The sequence below is a fragment of the Lontra canadensis genome, unplaced genomic scaffold, assembly GCF_010015895.1.
Source record: "Lontra canadensis isolate GAN:19392208 unplaced genomic scaffold, GSC_riverotter_1.0 scaffold15, whole genome shotgun sequence".
Taxonomy (NCBI): Eukaryota; Metazoa; Chordata; class Mammalia; order Carnivora; family Mustelidae; genus Lontra; species Lontra canadensis.
In genome coordinates this window covers 18,496,298-18,517,103 of record NW_022631009.1, presented here as the reverse complement: position 1 = coordinate 18,517,103, position 20,806 = coordinate 18,496,298, and the positions used below count along the sequence as shown (strand labels likewise).

Here is a 20,806-nt window from a genome sequence, read left to right as displayed (position 1 = left end):
ACTGAAAATGAATCTAAGAAATAGGCAGACCTGGAAACAATGGAAATAATCCAGTTCTGATGGAAAGATATCCTAGCGGAACAGCCTATTTAGTCAGAATTAGGAAACAGGGCTGTGAAGAAATCTTCAACAAACAAAAGGTTATCACGATCGACTGGATACTTAAGAATCAAGAAGTAAACGATGACAGGCCATGTATGAACTTAGTTTCTCCAAGTCAACGAGAGAAGAGAAAGAAAATGAGAAATGCTAGAAAGATAAATATCAATACAAGGGACTCACGGTCTCAATATGAAGCAAACTAAAATACAGTTTGTATTTAAACAATGGACTCTAAAAAACCCTGGTGTCTGAAGCACGTGAAGATAAGCCTCTGTGGTCAAGGTTAACAAATACAGTGAATCCCTCTAAAATCTCTGTTGAGTTCTAGTTCACTGGGTAAAATAACTGCTTCCCTATTATATGATTTATGAGTTTTTTAAAAGAAGTTTGTAACTTCATGGACTATGTTTCTTACAGACTATGCTTTTTTCTAGTTCTTTTTTTTTTTTTTTTTTTTTTCAGGATAATACTCCTAAGGGTGGAATTAAGTTTCAAACGCTGGTTAAAAACCTTTTATTTCCCCAAAGGTATCTTTGTTTGATTACTTACGGTCTTTTTTGATCTTCATGAGATGGTTAACTAAGCTTCAGTAACTGAAAATATAAACCTCTACCTATTAAGAAACAATTAGCTTTTAAGAAATATTGATTCCCCAATCTCTTTGTATTTGATTGGTTTAAAAATTTTAAATGATTTTATTTATTTATTTATTTATTTATTTATTTGACACAGAGAGATCACAAGTAGGCAGAGAAGCAGGCAGAGAGAGAGGAGGAAGCAGGCCCCCCCACTAAGCAGAGAGCCCGGTGTGGGGCTCAATCCCAGGACTCTGGGATTATGACCTGAGCTGAAGGCAGAGGCTTTAACCCACTGAGCCACCCAGGGGCCCCAACTGATTTAAAATTTTTAACTGGCAATTCAATTTCATTGAAATCCAATAATTCCTGCTTTAAAGAAATCAATACCTGAAGTTCAAATCCTCAGGTTCATTTTGGAGTTCTTTTTCTTCTGTTAAAGTAAAATGAATTATAATACTTTTTATTTTATTTTATTTTATTTTATTTTTTAAAGATTTTATTTATTTGACAGAGAGAGATCACAAGTAGAAAAAGAGGCAGGCGGAGAGAGAGGAGGAAGCAGGCTCCCTGCTGAGCAGAAAGGCTGATGCGGGACCCAATCCCAGGACCCTGAGATCATGACCGGAGCCGAAGGCAGCGGCTTAACCCACTGAGCCACCCAGGCGCTTTATAATGATTTTTAATTTGAAAATATTAATTGTGCTTATTTTAGGCAGTAGAAAATTAAGAGTGAGGTTTATTTTCTTCTTTATGTCCTTCTATATTGTCCAAGTGTTTTATCACAAACATGTATTGCTCAATACTTAAGTTATGTAAAATAAACATTAATAGAAGGTAAGTATAAGACTATTTAAGTATATCACTGGGACCAGAAAGTCTCAGGTTCAATGGCTTTCTTTTGTCAAGCAAAGTGGCAAGCTGAATAATTATGCAAAAATTATACTGAATAAGATTTAAGTAGGTGGTTTGGAAAAACATGTTTCAAGCCATCATCTCCACTGTGTCTGAAATTTCTGCATCATGGAATTCTGCATAAACCCTGCCCACTTGTAAACCTAAGAAACTTCCAGTTACTTGGGAACTTTTAATAGGGATTTTACTAACTGAAGAGTGTATATACAGGAGAAATTATAGGTTCATTTTAAACTTTCTTAAAATGCACCTACTTAAAGAAAGTAAAATGGTGATTAGCAGGGCCTGAGATGAGGGGAGAATAGGGAGTTAGTCTATAATAGCTACAGAATTTCAATTTGGGAAGATGAAAGAGTTCTGGAGAGGTACGGTGTTGCGGGTTGCACAACACCAATGTGCTTAATGCCACCGAATTGTACTCTTAAAACTGTTAACATTTTTAGGTTAATTTTATGTTATGTGGTTTTTTTAAAGATTTTATTTATTTATTTGACAGACAGAAATCACAAGTAGGCATAGAGAGAGGAGGAAGCGGCTCCCCGCTGAGCAGAGAGCCTGATGGGGGGCTCGATCCCACAACCCTGGGATCATGACCTGAGCCGAAGGCAGAGGCTTTAACCCACTGAGCCACCCAGGAGCCCCTGTTATGTATATTTTATCATAATAATAAAAAAAAAAAAGTCCCTGTTTTTTAAGTCCAGACGTGATTTAATGTGATTTCAGTGAGAACTTTCCTTCTTTTTTTTTTTTTTTTTACGCAGTACCTCAAAATCAGTACCTTTTTGTCAACCTGTAGCAACCTGCCCTTGACCCTTTGGGACTTTAATGAAGTAATCCTCCTGGCAAGGATGCCCTGTCAGAGCAGTAAGGCACCTTGGTCTGGGCTGTTTGGAAGGCCAGAGGAAGAAGTCAGCTCTTGTCAGAAGAGCAATGGACTGGGCTTTGAAAGTTGGACGTTAGCCAACATTTCTGGAGGTGACTATAGCAGATTTTAATAATAGTTATTTTTACAAAATGAAATTTGGACCAGGGGCTGCCTCTTTCTTAAATAGCTTCTATTCTGTGAAAACATCTTCTGGAGAAACCAGCAAATAATCTCATGAAAACCGTAACTTGCAGTTAAACTTCGGCTCAGTTTCTCTATAAAGAAAGTTCCCAAGAGAGTGAGGGGTTTGAGTTAACTGCCCCCAGTTCAGGGATCACCAAGGGTGCCATGGCCATTCACGGCCAAATAGCCAGGAGGCAGCAAGAAGCAACTAGGTGTGCAATGGGCTCAGGAAACAGAACTGATTTCCAAACAGGCACAACTGCCAACAGCAGGGGCAAGTCATGCTCTAGAAGCATAAAGCACAGCCTTTACTCTCTGTCCTCAGTTGCGTTAAAATCCTTATGTGGTTGGACACTTCACAACTATATCACAGATTCAATTCCTGACAGCCACTGGACCTTGGGGACAGTACCAACCTGCCAGGGGCCATGGCAAAGTTATCAGCAGTATGACTCTGTCACATTTCACTGGAAGGATTAACAAATGATGTTTTTGTTATTCTTTTATTGTGTGTGTATAAATATATGTAATATTTATATAAATATATACATATAAAATATATATGTATATATATATAGTGCACAGCTCTCTATGTATAATTTATAATATTTTTCTTGAGAATGGGATATTTTGATTAAAAGCATTCTGATAGTGGGGTGCCTGGCTGGCTCAGTCAGTAGAGCATGGGATTCTTGATCTCAGTGAGTTTAAGCCCCATGCTGGGCATGAGAAACCTACTTTAAAAAAAAAAAAAAAGGCAAAAGCAAAAACAAAAAAAATTCTGATAGTTGCCAAACACATAAACTGATGGTCAGTTTTCAAAGAATAGATATAATGAAACATGCTTCCAACTAAACTTTACTGAATATAATTTAGTCTTTCATTGGTGACTCAATTAAAAAACATCAGAATAATGGTGCAATATCCCACAGGTTTCATTATAAATATCAATTATCACTACAGTATAATTCTATGGAAAATGTTAGGAAGGCTTCAATCTTTCATCTGGCTTGGGTTTTATGTGACTATGACTTTGCTAAAAACAGATTATAGTTTTAAAGCTATGACATTACAAAGCTCTCCCTACAGGTGTCACCCAGCTAATGGTAAAAGGACCACTCACACAGCATTGAAGGCAGAAGATAATTCATATTTCTTTTAATTTAAAAAGTTAGAACTTTCCTATGAGAAAATAGAGAAAAAGGAAATACTTAACACATATTGGGATTTTAAAATAAATTATATAAAGCAAAAGTAAACAGGGTTGTTAAAATATTGTAACACCATTTGACACATACATCACTTACCTGTTCCCAAACTCACTAGCTTCCTGCTGTCTATCTGGTCAAATCCAGCTTACCTTAAATTGGTCAATTCTAGATCACCACAGACCCACCTCAGGTATTGTATGGTTGGTTTTTTTTTTCCTTTTTCCAAAAATTTTCTCAATCCCATATGGGTGTCAATTTCTGTTACCAGGATGTACTTCACGATGTTTGTTACTCATAGATGACCCTCTCACTTTTGTAGTCATGCCAAATATTCTCCATTTATTAAGACCCAGTTCAAAGCTTAATTCCTCCCTGAAGGAAGATGCCTTTCAATGTCACATATCATTCTAGGGTTAATTCTTCATTATTACCAGAGGTTTAATGAGTAGATACAATGTGTTGCATGCTACACTAAGCATTATGAGAGGTTGTAACCTAGATACAGCTCTACAATTTGTTGTATGTTGTATGTTGTCTAGCCTCCCCAGTTGGACTATAACCTTTGCAAAGACTGGCTGGTCCTGTATTATGCTTGTAGTTCTGCTTAGCTGGGACACCTTGAATGAAGTGTGACATGTATTGATTATTGAAACATTTGGGTCATTGGACCACATCGGCCTGGTGTCAATGGTAAGCAAATAAGAGACAACTGGAGGAAACTTACCAGTCCTTGGACACAAAAGAGATCTTTCCATAGGTACGTGACAACAGGGCCCACTATATAGAATTAATAAATGGTGAATGAACAAATGAATGAGTGAAAAAAACAATTAAACTTCTAAAGGCATGGTGGGAAGACCATCAGGAGAGGGTGGCATTTTAGTGAGAAGACAATCAGAGGTATTGATATCTCTGCAGCAGAAGACACAGCAGGGTCTCTTTGAGTGAGGATATAAGGGTTATAGTTCTGAGTATTCCCAGTGCTAGATTTCTGGAGCCACAAGCCAGTGGGACAGTTGCCATTTTGACAGCTTTGTAAGAAGACTTTGCTGAATCAGCTTCATCGTACCTGGCCAAGAGGAATTCCCTAGCTTTACTGTAAACCATTAGAGCAGAAAAACAGGCTTCGAAGGATTGGAAATGAGCCAAAGGAGAGTGTCAAGAAGACAGCAGGGCCTAACAACAGAAAACTGGGCAGCAGATTAGCAGATTAGAGTAGATGTGAGCGAGGGAGACAAAAGCAGATAAGGAGGGCTACGCAGTGACCAGGGAAAAAGAACACAGGTACTACTGTCCACACAGCCTCTCCAGCGGAGAGGATCCTAGGTGGCAGAAGCAAGGAGGGAGATTTTATGAAGGCAAATAGTCAAGTCTCAGAGTAGCCCAAATCTTCTAGAACCGGCAACAGCATTAATATGTAGGACACTGTTCTGAATTTACAAACAAGATGCCCATTTGTAATTTGATAACTGAAATGTATTTTCCTCTAGAAATTATTTTAATTAGGTTAGGTACTTTCCCCAAATCATAAAAACCTATTTAAGTTATATGTACCTGAAGTTTAATCCCTTATACAGGTATTTAAGTCATATCTAATTATCCCATATGTCCTAGCTACTCTGGCTGCTTAAGAAATAATGCCCAAACTGATGGACTTAAAACAACAACAATGTTTATTTTGTTCATGAATCTGCAATTTAGGGCAGGGCTCAGCAGCGATAGCTCATCTCTGGCCCACTTGGCATCAGGAGGGAGAGCAGGACTTAAGAATTAGGGCCTGGAATCCTCTGAAAGCTTCCCCACTCCTATCTCTGGTGGTTGGTGCTGGGTATTGGCTGAAACACCTACATATGGCCCCTCCATATGGTCTGGACTTCCTCACAACATGGCAGCTGATTTCCAAGAGCAAATGTCACGTGTGAAAGAAAAAGAATAGCTCAGAGACAAAGAAATTGTATCTTTTTATGATCCAACCTTGGAAGTCATCTAGTATTGTTTCCACTGTGCTCTATCAGTTGGACCAATCACAAGCCTATGTAGGTTCAAGGGGAGGGCAACAGACTCCTGCTCTTTATGGTGAGTGGCAAGATTCTAGAAGAGTATGTGGGAGCTGATATAATTATATGGCCAATTTTGGAGAGTACAATCTGCTACAATATATTAGGTATAAGGAAAATAAAATATATCTCAGCTTAAAAGGCAACAGGGCACAGTGAGTAAAGAGCCAGGACTCTAGGCTCAGATACCTAGAGCTCTGTTATACATCCTTGTGTAACACTGGGCTATCTACTTAAGCTCTCTGTACCTCAGTTTCCTCATTTGTAAAACTGGATGCTGAGAAGAAAAAATAGTTATTTTGAAAAGAGCTTAGAAGTCTATCTAGCTCCCTAAATGTTTGCTACTATCGTAACACCAGGAAGATACCCACCCCATTTTGGGCAGTGGTACTTCATAGTTTCTGGGGAAATGGTGGTGGTAGCAGCACTATCAGAGGAAGAAAATTAATGATAACAGTTCACATTATTGAACATCTAATACCCGTCACTTACTATGCCAAGTAAGCTGGCTTAACAACCAGTAAGGTAGGCACTGGTATTAGCCAGGTAAGAAAACCGTGACGTAGGTAACTTGCCCTAAGTAACATCTGCAAGTTGTAGATGTAGGACTTTCCCCAGATTAGTTTAAGTAGCTAGAAGTCTGAATTCCTGGACAACTGTGTGGAGTAGAACCTTTCACCTAGGGGTGCCTGGATGGCTCTGTTAAGTGCCCAACTCTTGATTTCAGTTCAGGTCATGATCTCAGAGTCACGAGATGGAGCTCCACGCCTGGCTCCACACTCAGTGGGACGTCCGTGTGAGATTCTTCCCTCTGCCCCTCCTCCCGCTCATGTTCTCTCTCTCTTTCTCTCTCTCTTAATAAATACATAAACCTTAAAAAAAAAATCTTTCTCCTAAATCTGATTTGCAGGTGAGCGAAAAATGAATGGTATTATGCCATTGGGAGTACTATGCCATTGGGATTTGGGGTTATGTAGTAAAACTATCTTGACTGGATTAGTACAAGAAAGATAAGATAGATACAGAGTTGACCCTTGAATAACACGGGGTTTGAACCATGCATGGGTCCAATTACACATGGATTTTTTTTCCTGATAAATACAGTATAGTACTGTAACTATTTTCTCTTCCTTATGATTTTCTTAATAACATTTTCTTTTCTCTAGCTTGCTTTATTGTAAAAATACAGTGTATAATAATATAACATACAAAATATCTGTTAATTGACTGTTTATGGTATTGGTAAGGCTTATGGTTAATGGTAGGGTATTAGAAGTTAAGTTTCAGGGGAGTCAAAAGTTCCATATGGATTTCCTACTTGCATGGGGGGTTGGCACCCCTAATCCCCATGTTGTTGAAGGGCCAACTGCACTTGGGCACTACTAATTTAAGGATTCCTTTCTTAAAATAAAATAGCTCTCCTTTCTTAAAATAAGACAGCATATTTGCCTAAAAGAAACTCATTCTTTAGGTCAGTTCCTACCAGTCTCATTTTTTGCTGATTTAGAAGACAGCCAGCCTTTGGCCCACTGAGAATAGGGCTAGGCATACTGATCTGGAATGCCTGACACTGATAAGAACAGATTGCTTACAAATCAAGCCTACTGTTCACCAGCTGAAGAATGCCCCTTCAAAGGTTTAACTCGGGTGTAAAATCTAATGGCTCCCAGTTGTTTGCTTATCTCTTTTGCTTTGAAGTTTGTTTGTTTCTGTTTTTAAAAGTAATTCTCATTTTGTCTACACTGGCCAGCATGACCATGAGGAAGAAACTGTGGCTGTTGATAGACATAGGATCCCTAAAAGTGGACTGTAAGTTCCATGATGGTAGAGACCTTGCCTGTCTTGTTCACCATAGCATCCCTGGTGTCTGGTCTAATGCCTGGCACATAGTAGGTGTGTAAAGCTTGTTGAATGTATGGAAGACTCAGTGCTTGAGTAAAAGCTCAAGCAAACAAAAAATCAGAAGTTCATAAAATAAGCTGAGTTTTCTATGCCAGTGGCATATATCGCTCAAAACTATGTGAGGGAGGGGCCCCAAATGCTTCCTGTAATATGGAGATGCAGCAGCCAGTTAATAAATGCTTGGTTCCTGTGGCATCTGATGCCTGGGAAGGCATAGGATGGGATAACTTTTGGTGGGATGCTATTTTTTATCCCCAAGGATGTTGTAAATATGGTCATCACAAAATTGGTTGTGGTTTTCGTTGTATGAATCACATGAAGGTCTGTGGGAGTCAGCTGAGCAGAGCCAAAGAATAGAACACTTCTCAACATTTGCCCCTAACGGATAGGGTTTAAGTTCATAAAAGTAAAAAAAAAAAAAAAAAAAAAAATCTGGAATCATCCTTTAAAAGATTCATCCTCGCACAAAAGCAATATGCAGCCTTAGCTTTTCCTACAGTCGTTGGGATAGAATTCAGAAAATATGAATGATCCTTCCATTAGGACAAACAACAGCTGAGTATCGTTCAGATTAAGAGATTTCTTTCCTGCAAATCAAATATAGAACTTTAATGTCAGCTGAGTATACTACGTTTGACATTAGTGTAAACTAAATTTTAAAGAGATGCTGTGTCTCTAATTAAAGGCATTTATAGAAATATGTCCCAAAAAACTAAGGTTCACTGCAGAGATAGAAAGAACAGACTGTCTTTAGTTTGAAGAACATGGCTCCAGCGAATTTAAATATTTATCATATAATTTTTATATAGAAGTTTTAATGAGCACTAACTTTTATGGCATCACTTCTGGAGACAATAAAAAAAAAACCTATATTTTGGGATGCTATTTCTAGTCAGATTTCCATCATGGCGCAAGATTTAAATAACAGTTGATTTCATGAGGACTAATGGCACATTCCTTTCGGAAGTGAAAATTTCAAACACCTGCCATCAAAGAGGCAAATAGTACAGCTGGGAGTCAGAGATTTTTAGACTTTTTCCAAGTTTCTTTATCAAGTTGCCTCTGAGACTCAAAACCCCCAAACCAGGTGTTCTCTTCTTGTCCAATGACTAAAATTTGTTTGAGAAAAATCCTCTCTCATAATTCCCCAAGAACACATGAAGGAAAATTGCTAAGCTTCCATTTCAAATGTTAGGGATTTGGATTGAGTTTAGACAACAGCTTGTACAAAATGTCACGGCTCCAATTCTCTTACGCTGAGACAGGGGATGCTGATGTAATAGAGCAGCTTTGGACAATCTAGAGGCAGGGTTGGAAAGGTAATGATACATGATGTCAGCCAACCAACTGCAAAGCTACCTAGTAGGTTGGAGAAGAATGGTAGGCAATATCTTCTGCAAATTCAAAGTTGACAATGAGAACGAGACAATGGCTTACACAGTCATGCTAAACAGTATCAATACCTCCTGTATTGTTCTCAAATAACCAATAAGTCAAATAGAATCCTGAGTTCAAATTACTTAGGAAGTGTCTCCATTCTCCATTTCATTTTGAATGTGGCCCATCCTGGGGACCTCTGGTAGATAAATTAATAGGCTCTATCCTGAGCAATGAAGTTAATATTACAATTTACGGATTCACACAAGTATGTGCTTTACATTACACTGGGAAGTTATGTAAGTTCTCGAATGATCTCACATAACATCCTGCATTCTTCATCTGAGTATTCCTGGCTTATTTTCTCCGAGTGGATAAAAGCCATTTTGTAACTAGCTTTAGTCTTACTTCTGTGGTCCATGGTTTTAACTTGCATAACTTACGTTAACACTGTAAGTCCTTCCTCTTCACTCCTTTCTAATGAGGTAAGAGTTTCCCAGTCCATGTAACATAAGAATGTTTATGGATTTCAAGGAGAAAAATGAACGAAAGTTATAGTTTGGTAGCTGTCTGGATATACCATTCCTTTTCACACAGAAATTCGAGAATACTGTGAAATTCACACATTCAGAGAATAAAATCAGATGTGGAACTCGATGTGGAAATGGTGGTATTTTTGTCCAATGCAGTTCTACGAACTTACGGCATCACTTTCTTACCTATCATTTAATTCAGAGGTGGACAGAATTCAAGGGAATCCAGGAACTTGGATGGGAAAAATATGACACTTTCAGTTTTGCCAGTCTCAAACTGATATTTAGTATTTCTTTTCATTAAAATGTAGGCTACAAACACAGTACCTGTGATTTTGTCACCAAGAGAAATCACAGATGTTTTCACATCACATTACAGTTGGTACAGACATTCCGAAATACCTTCTACCCTCATCACTACTTCAAAATGATGGTAGTTATACCTGCTGCTAGTCTGTATGATTTAAGAATAAATTATTAACAAAACACATATCACAATTTCCAAAAAAATCTGGTTAATGTATTTCAATAAAAGTGGTTTCCTCTGTAATCTTGCATACTTTAACATACACAAAAGCATCATTCTGAGAAGTCTATAGGCTTTCCCAGGTTGCCAAAGAAGCTCATGACATGAAAAAGGTTAAAAATCCCTGAACTTATACACAAAGCAACAACCAGGTTTCAAGCAAATCATTCCTCACTGCTATATTTTGAAGCTGAAACAAACTTGACCTTGCAATCAGCACAGTCTAACTGCTTTAAGTAGATGACTCTGATGAGAGTCGTTTTCTTTTTATTTTGCCACAAGAAAAAACCTGTAGATTCTAGAGCATCTCTGAGATCATAGCATAGGGTGCTCTCTTCTAGTGATAAACTTTATCATTGACATTTTGTCATCGACACGGACTTGTTCTCTTATATTTCACACTGCTGAAATCCAGTGTATTTTATAAGGGCACTGAATATAATCATTTTATAACTTTAATTTAAAATATCATAGAGGGATATATTATAGAAAATCTTTGCTGTATCTTTGCTATCTAAGCTATAATGATAAATACTTATTTTTCATAAAAGAAGCAAACATCAAAGTAGTCTATCAAAGATAGAGTTTTTAAATGCAATGCTAACGGTCCTATCCATGCTCATTTGAAATGCTGCAAATCAATTAAGATATTTCTAGGGGTGTTAAGAATGTGGTCTCTGAGTTACTAGAATTATGAGATCAATTTAATGATGAGATGATGCCTCAGTAGATGTACCTTGATTGTAAGCACATTAGACTTTTTGGAAAATCCTCTATGGGGTGTCTGGTCAAAAACAGATTTACCAAATGTCAGTCAGTTCAATGAATATTCAGTCATTGAAAGCAACTGAAAAATTATTGATGCATCCACAATTATTCACTTATCACTGAAACTAAACGCTATTCAAAATTCTTATCTTCAGAAGAAATATAAATGCAACCAGAATTCTAAAACTAATAAAGAACACAGAAACTAAGAACAATATATTCTTGCATTACCTTGAGATATAAGTCACATATCACAAAATACATATTCATATACACAGTGAAACCATTATTTTCTAACCATCAAAATAGTAAGTATATTAAATGTGCTGCTCTAAAATTTTCCTATTTCTCCTGTTGAATTTGTAAGATTTAGAAACCTGATTATAAATGTAGGTTTCAGTGAGCTTAAATGCCAGAGGTTTCCTTTGAATTATTAGCTTCAAAACTACCCAATCTATCCAATGATAGAAAAATCCAAAATTACTAAACTTGGGAAGAAAAGGAACTACAACAGTGCAAATAAAACAGTTTGCATTGTATACTGTGCTAGGAATAAGGAGAAAAAAAGTCTTATTAATCACCATTACCAAATTATTCATTCAAGATCTGGAGCAAATTTCAGTGACTATTTATATCTGGATTTGAATTAAAGTAACATCTACTATTGTTTCCTTCTGTGGGCAAATTTCAGTTCCTAAATACGAGAACAGCTTGCATGACTCCTTAGTGAAGACTAACCAATGCCATTCTCTTCACAGCTGAATTTTCAGAGGAAGATCCTGAAAACGGGCACTTTGCTCTAACAACCAAAGCCAACGACAGGCACACACACATAAGAGGGTCCACCCCAACTTCCCTGGCATATTCCAGATTATTTTTCTCTAAACGGGAAGCTGTTGACAGTTTCCCTGGTATTTTCAGACTACCCTATTTACAAGAAAAAAATCCCAACTTTTGTTTCAAAGTATAATGTTCTTTCCCGCTGTGCCTATTGTTGCTAATTATGCATGCTGCAAACAAGATAGAAACCAAATTCCAAACTATTCTAGGCTGATTCAGAAGGGGTAACAATTGTAAAAAAGAAAAAAAAAAGCAGTTAGTAACATATTGCAAAACTATGCTGGAGTCTTTAAACCCAAAACAATGCTGAAGGGAGGATTCCTGGAATTCGATGGGGAATGTTTGGCTCCGGCTGTAAAATCCGTATCTCTGAATAATGTCATGTTAGCAAGTGTTGAGCAAGAAAGGCGATTATATTTTAACTTACTTCGGAGAACATTAATCCAAATTTAACCGAATTCCAGAGACTCCGCACAAAATTAGCAACTAGAAGCTGCTTCACATTTTTTCCCCCTGGTACAACAATCATTGCTCATGACGATAAACTTGTAGGAGGTAAAAGAGAGGGGGGGAAAACCACAGTCATCTATAAAACATATAACTACTGTGTATAAAGCAGGCTAATTACCTCACACCAAAGAAGTGCAAGATTTAACAGTCCATGCTCTGCGGCCCGGGGGGAAGCAGGGGTGCGGCGGTAGGAGCAGCAGCAGGAGTAGAGCAAGCAGCAGCAGGAGCGGCCAGCATCCACCAGATTCTCCCAGGCCTTTGACTGTGTGGACTCAGCCACAGACTCTGCCTCCAGCTGACGTCAAAGTCCCTGTCACATGGCCAGATGAAAGCCAAGAGAGCATTGGTTGTCGTAGCAACCACAGACCGGCTCTGAAATTATTTCAATAGGTCATCCGTCACTGGAGGGGGTGTGTGTGTGTGTGTGTGCGTGTGCGCGCGTGGTTGTACACACGCACCCCACAATCATCACGGACAGCTCCCCAACACCCTCAACCTCCGAGGCTGCGACTCAAACGTTGCCTACAACTTTCCTCTTTAAGACTTTGGTGTCTGTTCGTTACAGTTCCTTTGCAGGAAAAAGCATCTGTCGCTCTGAAGTTGCCACTGGTATCCTTATCACCAGAACGAAGCATGCATGTCTCTCTCTGGAGCAGAAGGAGAGAAACTGAAAAATCCTGGGGGTGGGGGGCGGTAGTTTTCTGAGCTAATTAAAGCTATTTGTAAGCAAAGGGATAAAAACAGAAACTCAAGGGGAGTTAGAAGAAAAGATGTCTTGACCCCGCAAGAATCCACGTCGAGGTCCTGAGACCGCGCTAGCGATGGAAAGAAATAAAAGAAACACAGGCGTAGTGGCTCAGAGTCGGCTGAGAGGATCTAACGACACGGAGTGGGATGGGGCGTGGGGGGGAGTGGAAGGGGGGGATGAATGCCGGAGTCCCGCACTGTAAAATGTCTATGCAAGAAGGACGAGTAGTAAAACGGCACCACTTTAAAACGACCTTGTGAGTACATTTAGAACGCGTTTAGACCCTCGTGTGGAGGTCACCCCACAGGGGCCAAATCCTCTCCTCCTAATGCTCCCAGGCACAGCCGTTTGTGGCTCTGGGCAGAGTAAATGGGGGACTGCCCCACAGACGCCGACTGCAGTGACAGCCTAGAGCAGGGAATAAAGGCACCGTCCTGCACGGTCCTGCACATTTTCTAACTTCAGCTTCATTTCCTTCAGCACTATCCCCGCTTATTTCTAACTCAGGCCACGTGCAATAATTATTTCCCAGGGTCTCCTCCCTCTCTATGAACAGGAAGTCAATTAAACAAAACGAAATGAAGGTATTCTGGAAAATACACGCAGAACATGTATACTCATTCAGAGGGCACAGGGGCTAAAAGGCAAGGGGAAAGAGCCTGCTCTCGGGACCCAAACGAAGGACCTTTCCATGCTAGTGTCATCAGGATCTCTATTCTGGCTCTTAAAAAAAAAAAAAAAAAAAAGTTGCTCCAGGGTGCTCCAAAATATAAAAGGAAGCTAAACCACCTGAGCCACTTGAAAAGAAGGAAATCTCTTCATTGTCAGAAATTGCTTCTTGTTGAACAATAAGACCAATGTCCAAACCGTGGCTATAAAATCCTGGTATTCCAGCTTCCTCTTCTTCCACTTCTGTACCAGCCCCAACTGGGAGAAAAGACAGATTTGCATCTGAACAGCTACCCTCCTGATGCTATTAGCCGTAGCAGGGCAAAAGTCAAATCAAGCTGCCATGCTACAGTGATTTCAGAGACAGGACAGGCGGGAATTTACCTGTCGGCACAACAAGGGGCTCATTGAACCTAATGTCCATCTAGATGGATCGGGAGGTCTCACCCGGGTCAGATTTCTGCAACAGCCACAATTCATCGTTTTGCAGTTTGTTCCAGCTATCGTTCTGGGTTTCTGTTCAGAAATGCATATTGTAGCAATGCGTGGATGGGCAGAGAGGAGGGAAAGCAGGTCCTTCCAGACTTCCAGGGCCCCACCTCCCATGAGCTGCCTGCTTTAACATCTCTCTGACTCCAGATCCCTGGCTGCCTAATTCTTCCTCTTTCTGTAGCTCGAGCTTGAGGAAAGCTGCAGTACCCAGCTCTGCCGATAGGTGATGTCCTCTGAAACAAGAAGTTCTTGGTTCTGAAAATGCCGACAATTCAAGGGCTTTCATTTGAAATTTAGTTTGAAATTTAGCAAAAATCTAACACCTTTTCGTTTTGAATTTTTGATCATTTTTAAGACTAGGTATACCTTACTATATATTGATTTGGGCTTAAACTCATTATAAGTTAGAATACTCAGTGGACTGACCTTCCAAATGAAAGGTAGATGCGCTTAAATCCTTTTTTCTGTAGCATGCTTCCCACCTGTTATCACTCATTTTCACTTTGTAAACTACCTAGGATTAGAAATTCTTCTTACAGCTAAAGAAGCTACCAGTCACCTGCAGCGTTGAAATCGTGGTGATGATCTCTTTGGAGCCAAAAGTTTCTACCATTTGGCTAATTAATCCAGATGTAGTTGAGAATATTATAGGAAATACAGAAAAGGGTTTCTCCATTCACAGCCCTCGGCACATTGAGGGAATATATGTCCCTTTACTTTTTGAATGACAACTCATTTTTTTAGGTGAAAATGATTCATTGAATTTAAAAATACCCATTCAAAAATAGTTCTGCACCATAGTTTTCACTTGCTGTATGAACGTCAAGGCTGCCTATTATTAGTTTGACCACTTCCCGGAAATAATTGATAAATACCAAAGAAGGAGTCTGACTCAGGTTCACACACCTAAAATAACAGGTAGTATGGGTCTCTGAGTAGAAAACTATAGACGGACTTTTATTTGATGTTTCTAGGTAAAAATGTTCCTGTCTCCCCATCTTAACATTAGTGGGAAGGCCGTGGAGCTTATATTTTTTGGAGACACTGGGTTCAAATCTCATCTGGGCAAGTTACTTCCATCCTCTGATCACCAATGCCTACATCCTAAGATTGTTGTGAGGATTATAGAGTTAATGTATTCTAAAATTCTCACTCCCTGCCATAGGGTAGATGGTTTAATGTGTATGTCATTTCGGGTTTGTCCTTCTGACTCTGATAAGTCTACAAAGACTTAGAGGCAAAAGACACACTCTTATTCATTTCTACAACTCACGAAGAGTGCTCAGTAAATGCTGAGTGTCTCAACTATTGGGAAATCACTGCTGAGCAACAGAAAGAAATGGTTCCTTTTTCTCCCCCCTAACAGAGAAGAGTGAGCCTCCCCACAATGCCCCAAAAAGACAAAGGAAGGAAAAATAAAAATAAAACTGTGGAGTTATCACAAAATTTTCTAGCAATGAAAGGGTTCAAATAAATTTCCCAAGTAAATCAAACTTATCTCTACTAAATCATGAATACTTTTCATGAGTGTTCATAAATTATATGCTGATGTATTTTATGGTTATTACTGTTGACGTTGGATAATCTTTTATAGTAAGTGACATTAACTAAGCACTTAATACATGTGAAGCATTGTTTTAAGTGCTGCAGAGATATTAAATCATTCACTACAATAACCTTAGGGGGCAGGTGTTATTCTCTTTTTCACATTTCACAGCTGATGAACCCTAAGCATAGAGATGACAAGTACCTTGCCTACCTAATACATGACAGAGCCAGGATCTATACCTGGAAAGCCTGGCTTCATAAATTCTGGGAAATAATTTACATTTGCTATATTTTTAGAAAGAACTGAATTGTTTCTTGTGTTTATTTTATACATGAGGATTGTTTTTATTTTCAATTTCTTATGAGGGAGAGAAGGCCAATTTATCTTTTCTGTATCTGAGAACTCTAATGATCTCAATCTAGTTTTGGCCTAATGAGTAATATGGCAAAAAAAAAAAAAATCTAATCAGGAAGATTTGAATCAAGGAAAATGGACAAAGTGCAAAGTGAAAATATCCTGAATAAAACTGTGCCCAAATTATTATAGTTTTCACTGAAGCAACTCTTTGGATTGAACTCGCTTGGGTAACTTCTGTTGCCCATTATGATGGAGTTTCATGTGTTCAAGCCAATATTCTCACTGAGATAACAATAAAAGCTGGAGTTAAAAAAAAAAAAAAAAGTGGTTGGAAGCCATCAAAGACCAGCAAAGGCAGAAAAATCCCTAAGTTCCAAGATCTCAGATAAAAGGAAAAATCTATTCATAGAAGCCCAACATTCTCCACGTTATCTGTTGCTTTTCTCCTCAAATTATTTGATAATTCTTAAGTGGTATGGGGCTTCTAGCACTCTTGGAGACTAGAGAGATAAAAATTAGGAGTACAAATATTTAAAAGCACAGAGGACTTTGGGGATTAAGATCCTGATTTTAAAAAAAAGGTATCAGAGAGAAGTGATACTAACTTCCTGAACTGTTTTCCCATTGAAGTATTTGCCAATTCCTAACTGATGTTAAGCAAAAGAACAAGAAGTAAAACATAAAACTGCAGCAAAGAGCATTAAAACATGAAGGGAGAGTTTAGCAGTCTTATAGTGCTGGGGAGATAAAAATTAGAGTTCAGGATTCTCCAAGGAGTTGGAACTGATCAACACCCCGAGTTTTCAAGCCTCCTAACTCAAAGGCTGTGCCATGGAAGTAGTGGAAAACAGGAGATAGAGGCACCCTCACAAACACCAGGACCCATCCTAGAAATTTTACAATGCCTAGTTGGATCAAGGTAATTTGTCCCTATTCTAACTATCTTCTAGAAAAAAAAAAATTAAAGATTTAAATAAAGAAAGATGACAGCATATAGAACCTCTGTCATTTTTCACACACCACTTCCAATTCAATCCAAAATCATTAATCATGCCAAGAGATAGGTCTAACTGATCAAAATCCAAGAGGAAAAAATAGTAGAGACAGATGCAATGGTGATTCCCCTTTTGTAGTTATCAGACAGGGAATTAAAAATAGCTGTAATTTTAATATGTTCAAGAAAATAAATGGCCAGAAGGATAATTCCACCTGTAAAAAAAATTAAATCCATGAAAAAGGAACATATTCCAATAAAGAACTAATAAGTACAATAACTGAAATTAAGAACTTAATAGATTGGTTCGAGAGTACGGAAGATATATCAAAAAAGAAAAATAGTGAAATGAAAGGTAGGTCAGCAGACACTATCTAGACTGAAGTATAAGAAGAAAAGAAGAATGGGAAACACAGAAAACAATGTAAGAGACATGTGGGACATGATGAAAAGGCTAACATGTGCATTTGGAAGAGGAAAGAAGAGAAAAGAGGTAGGACAGAAACAATATTTGAAGAGAATTGGCTGAGACATTTCCAGAATTTACAAAACAACAGATTTAAGAAGCCCTATATAACCCAAACAGGATAACTACAAAGAAAATCACACATAAATACATCATGACCAACCTGCTGAAAGCTAAAGACAAAGACAAAATTTCTTAAAAGCAGTGAGACCATAAAGTCATATTAACTTTATAGGCAAAACAGAAAACTTTTTAATAGCAAAACTCAACAGTAAGACAAAAAATCTAATTAGAGAATCAGCAAAAGACAGGAAGAGACATTTCCCCCAAGAATATATACAGATGACAAATAAGCACATGAAAAGATTTTCTAACATCATTAACCATTAGGAAAATGCAAGTTAAAAAAAAAACAAAACCATAATGAGATATCACTACACAACTATCAAAACGACTAAAATAAAAAGTAGTGAGGATACTGAATGCTGGCAAGGATGCAAAGAAACTGAATCACTCATACATTGCTGGTGGGGTTGTAAAATGACACAGTCACTATGGTAAATGGTTTGGCAGTTTTCAAAAATATTACACAGGCAACTACCATATGACTCAGTAGTTGTACTCCTGGTATTTCAGAAAAATGAAGACTTAAGTTAAAAGCTTGTACACAAAAGTTTATAACTCTGTGATGGTCACTAATTGGAAATAATTCAGATGCTTTTTTTCGTTTAAGATTTATTTATTTATCTGAGAGAGAGAGATCACGTGTCTGTGCATGTGCACTCAACCAAGTCGGGGGAGGGGCAGAGGGAGAGAGAAATATTCAAGCAGACTCTGTGCTGACAACAGGGCCAGTGTGGGGCTGGATCCCAAGACCATGAACTCATGACCTGAGCCCAAATCAAGAGTTACTGCTTAACAACCTGAGCCACCCAGGTGTCCCCAGATGCCTTCAATAGGTAAATAGATAAACAATTTTAGTATATCTACACCTTGAGATACTACTCAATACTAAAATGGAACAGACTACTGATACACACAAAAACCTACATGAATATCCAGAGAATTTTCCGGAGTGAAAAAAACCGATCTCAAAAGGTCACATACTATATGATCCATTTATATAACATTATTGATATGGCAAAGTTATAGAAATGAAAAACAGATTGGTGGTTTCCAGAGAGTAAACTGGCTATGGGTAGAAGAGAAGTGCTTACGCTGTAAAAATACAACATGAAGGATCCTTGTGGTGATGAAAATTCTACACCTTGACAACTTCTCTATCAACGTCAGTGTCCTGGTTCTAATATTGCACTACTGTTTTGCAAAATGTCACCTTTTTTTTTTTTTTTAAAGATTTTATTTATTTATTTGACAGACAGAAATCACAAGTAGGCAGAGAGGCAGGCAGAGAGAGAGGAGGAAGCAGGCTCCCCGCTGAGCAGAGAGCCCGATGCGGGGCTCGATCCCAGGACCCTGGGATCATGACCTGAGCCAAAGGCAGAGGCTTTAACCCACTGAGCCACCCAGGCGCCCCCAAAATGTCACCTTTAAGGGAAAGTGATAAAAGATATTTGGATTCTCTCTGTATTGGTGCTTTCAATTGCATGTGAATCTACACTTAATGCAAAATAAAAGTTTAATTACATTTTTTAAATGACGAGAACATGAGACATTTTCAGTCAAAAACTGAGGGAATTTGTTTCAAAAGAATTACAATAAATTTCTAAAGAGTTGTTTAGGGAGAAAGAAAGAATCTCAGATGGAAACACAGAGATATAGAAAGGGCAATTGTTATATAGATAAATCTAAATGATTACTGACTTTCTAAAGTGATGTCTTGTGGGGCTTAAAATATATGTAGATTCAAAATATAGGGCTAAGTTAGCACAGAAGGTAAGAGAGGATAGATAGAATAAAGATGTTCTAAGATTCTTGTATTCAGATAAAAATACTAATTAATAAGTTTCTAATAAGGTAAGGATTCACAGTGCAATCCTTGTATCCACTAAAAGAATAAAAGAAAAATGCATAGCTAGTAAACTAATAGATTAGAAAAATCATTTTTAAAATTACTCGATGCCCAAAAGAAGCAGGAAAGGAGGAAAGAAAAGAAAGAAAATAATAGGATAAATAGTAACATCAAAGATTTAATCTCAAACATAAATCATTACCAAAATACTTAAACTGATGAAATATTTTGGTTAAAAGACCACAAACATCAGATTGTGTTAATAAGCAAAATCTAACTTTCCTGAATATAAGAAATGGGAAGTGATATACAAACTACCAAGCAAAAGCTGGTGTAGCTATATTACTATCAAGAAATAGTAGTTGAGGGGCGCCTGGGTGGCTCAGTGGGTTAAAACCTCTGCCTTCGGCTCAGGTCATGATCCCAGGGTCCTGGGATTGAGCCCCACATCGGGCTGTCTGCTCAGCAGGGAGCCTGCTTCCTCCTCTCTCTCTGCCTGCCTCTCTGCCTACTTGTGATCTCTGTCTGTCAAACAAATAAATAAAATCTTAAAAAAAAAAAAAAAAAGAAATAGTAGTTGATAGCCATACAAGCAAGAAATACTACTAGAGATATAGAGGAAAACTTCATAATTCACTTTTCTAAAAATGTATATGCACTTAATAAAATAACATTAAGATATAAGTAGAAAAAAACATAATCATAGTACTGATTTATCATATCTTTCTCAATAACTCATAAAACAAATAGGAAAGAAAGGTAGAAATATAGAATATTTCAATTACAAATTAACCAACCTGGCTTAATTAACATATGAAGGATAATCTCAATTACAAAATACACATCTTTTTCCTCAAATATATTTAACAATATTGACTACCTGCTGGGGCCTAGGAATGTCTCAACACATTGTAAATGATCAAAATCACAGAGTATACTCTTTGTACACAGTGGAGAAAAGCTAATAATCAATATTAGAAAGACAAATAGAAAACCTCTAAATGGAAACCAAGCAATACATTTCTAAGTAACCCATGCATTAAAAAGGTTACATTGCAATTTAGAAATATTTTGAACTGAGCAACAAAATACCATGCATCAAAACTTGCATGCACCAAACGCAGTAATGGAAATGTGTAGATATGTTAAAACACACACACACACACACACACACACACACACAGTTCTCCTTTTA

General features: G+C 37.9%; 1 protein-coding gene across 2 annotated transcripts in view; it reads right to left on the bottom strand.

The window, feature by feature from the left end:
- Positions 1–20,806, bottom strand: part of NCALD (neurocalcin delta) — a 266,759-nt gene that overhangs the window by 61,933 nt on the left and 184,020 nt on the right. Inside the window, exon 1 of one of the 2 annotated variants that reach the window (XM_032858568.1) lies at positions 12,483–12,651. The exons of the other annotated variant lie outside the window; for it this stretch is intronic. The gene's annotated coding sequence lies outside the window, so the exon portion shown is untranslated. Of the gene's footprint in view, positions 1–12,482; positions 12,652–20,806 lie in introns of those variants that run through there. 2 annotated transcript variants of the gene reach the window in all.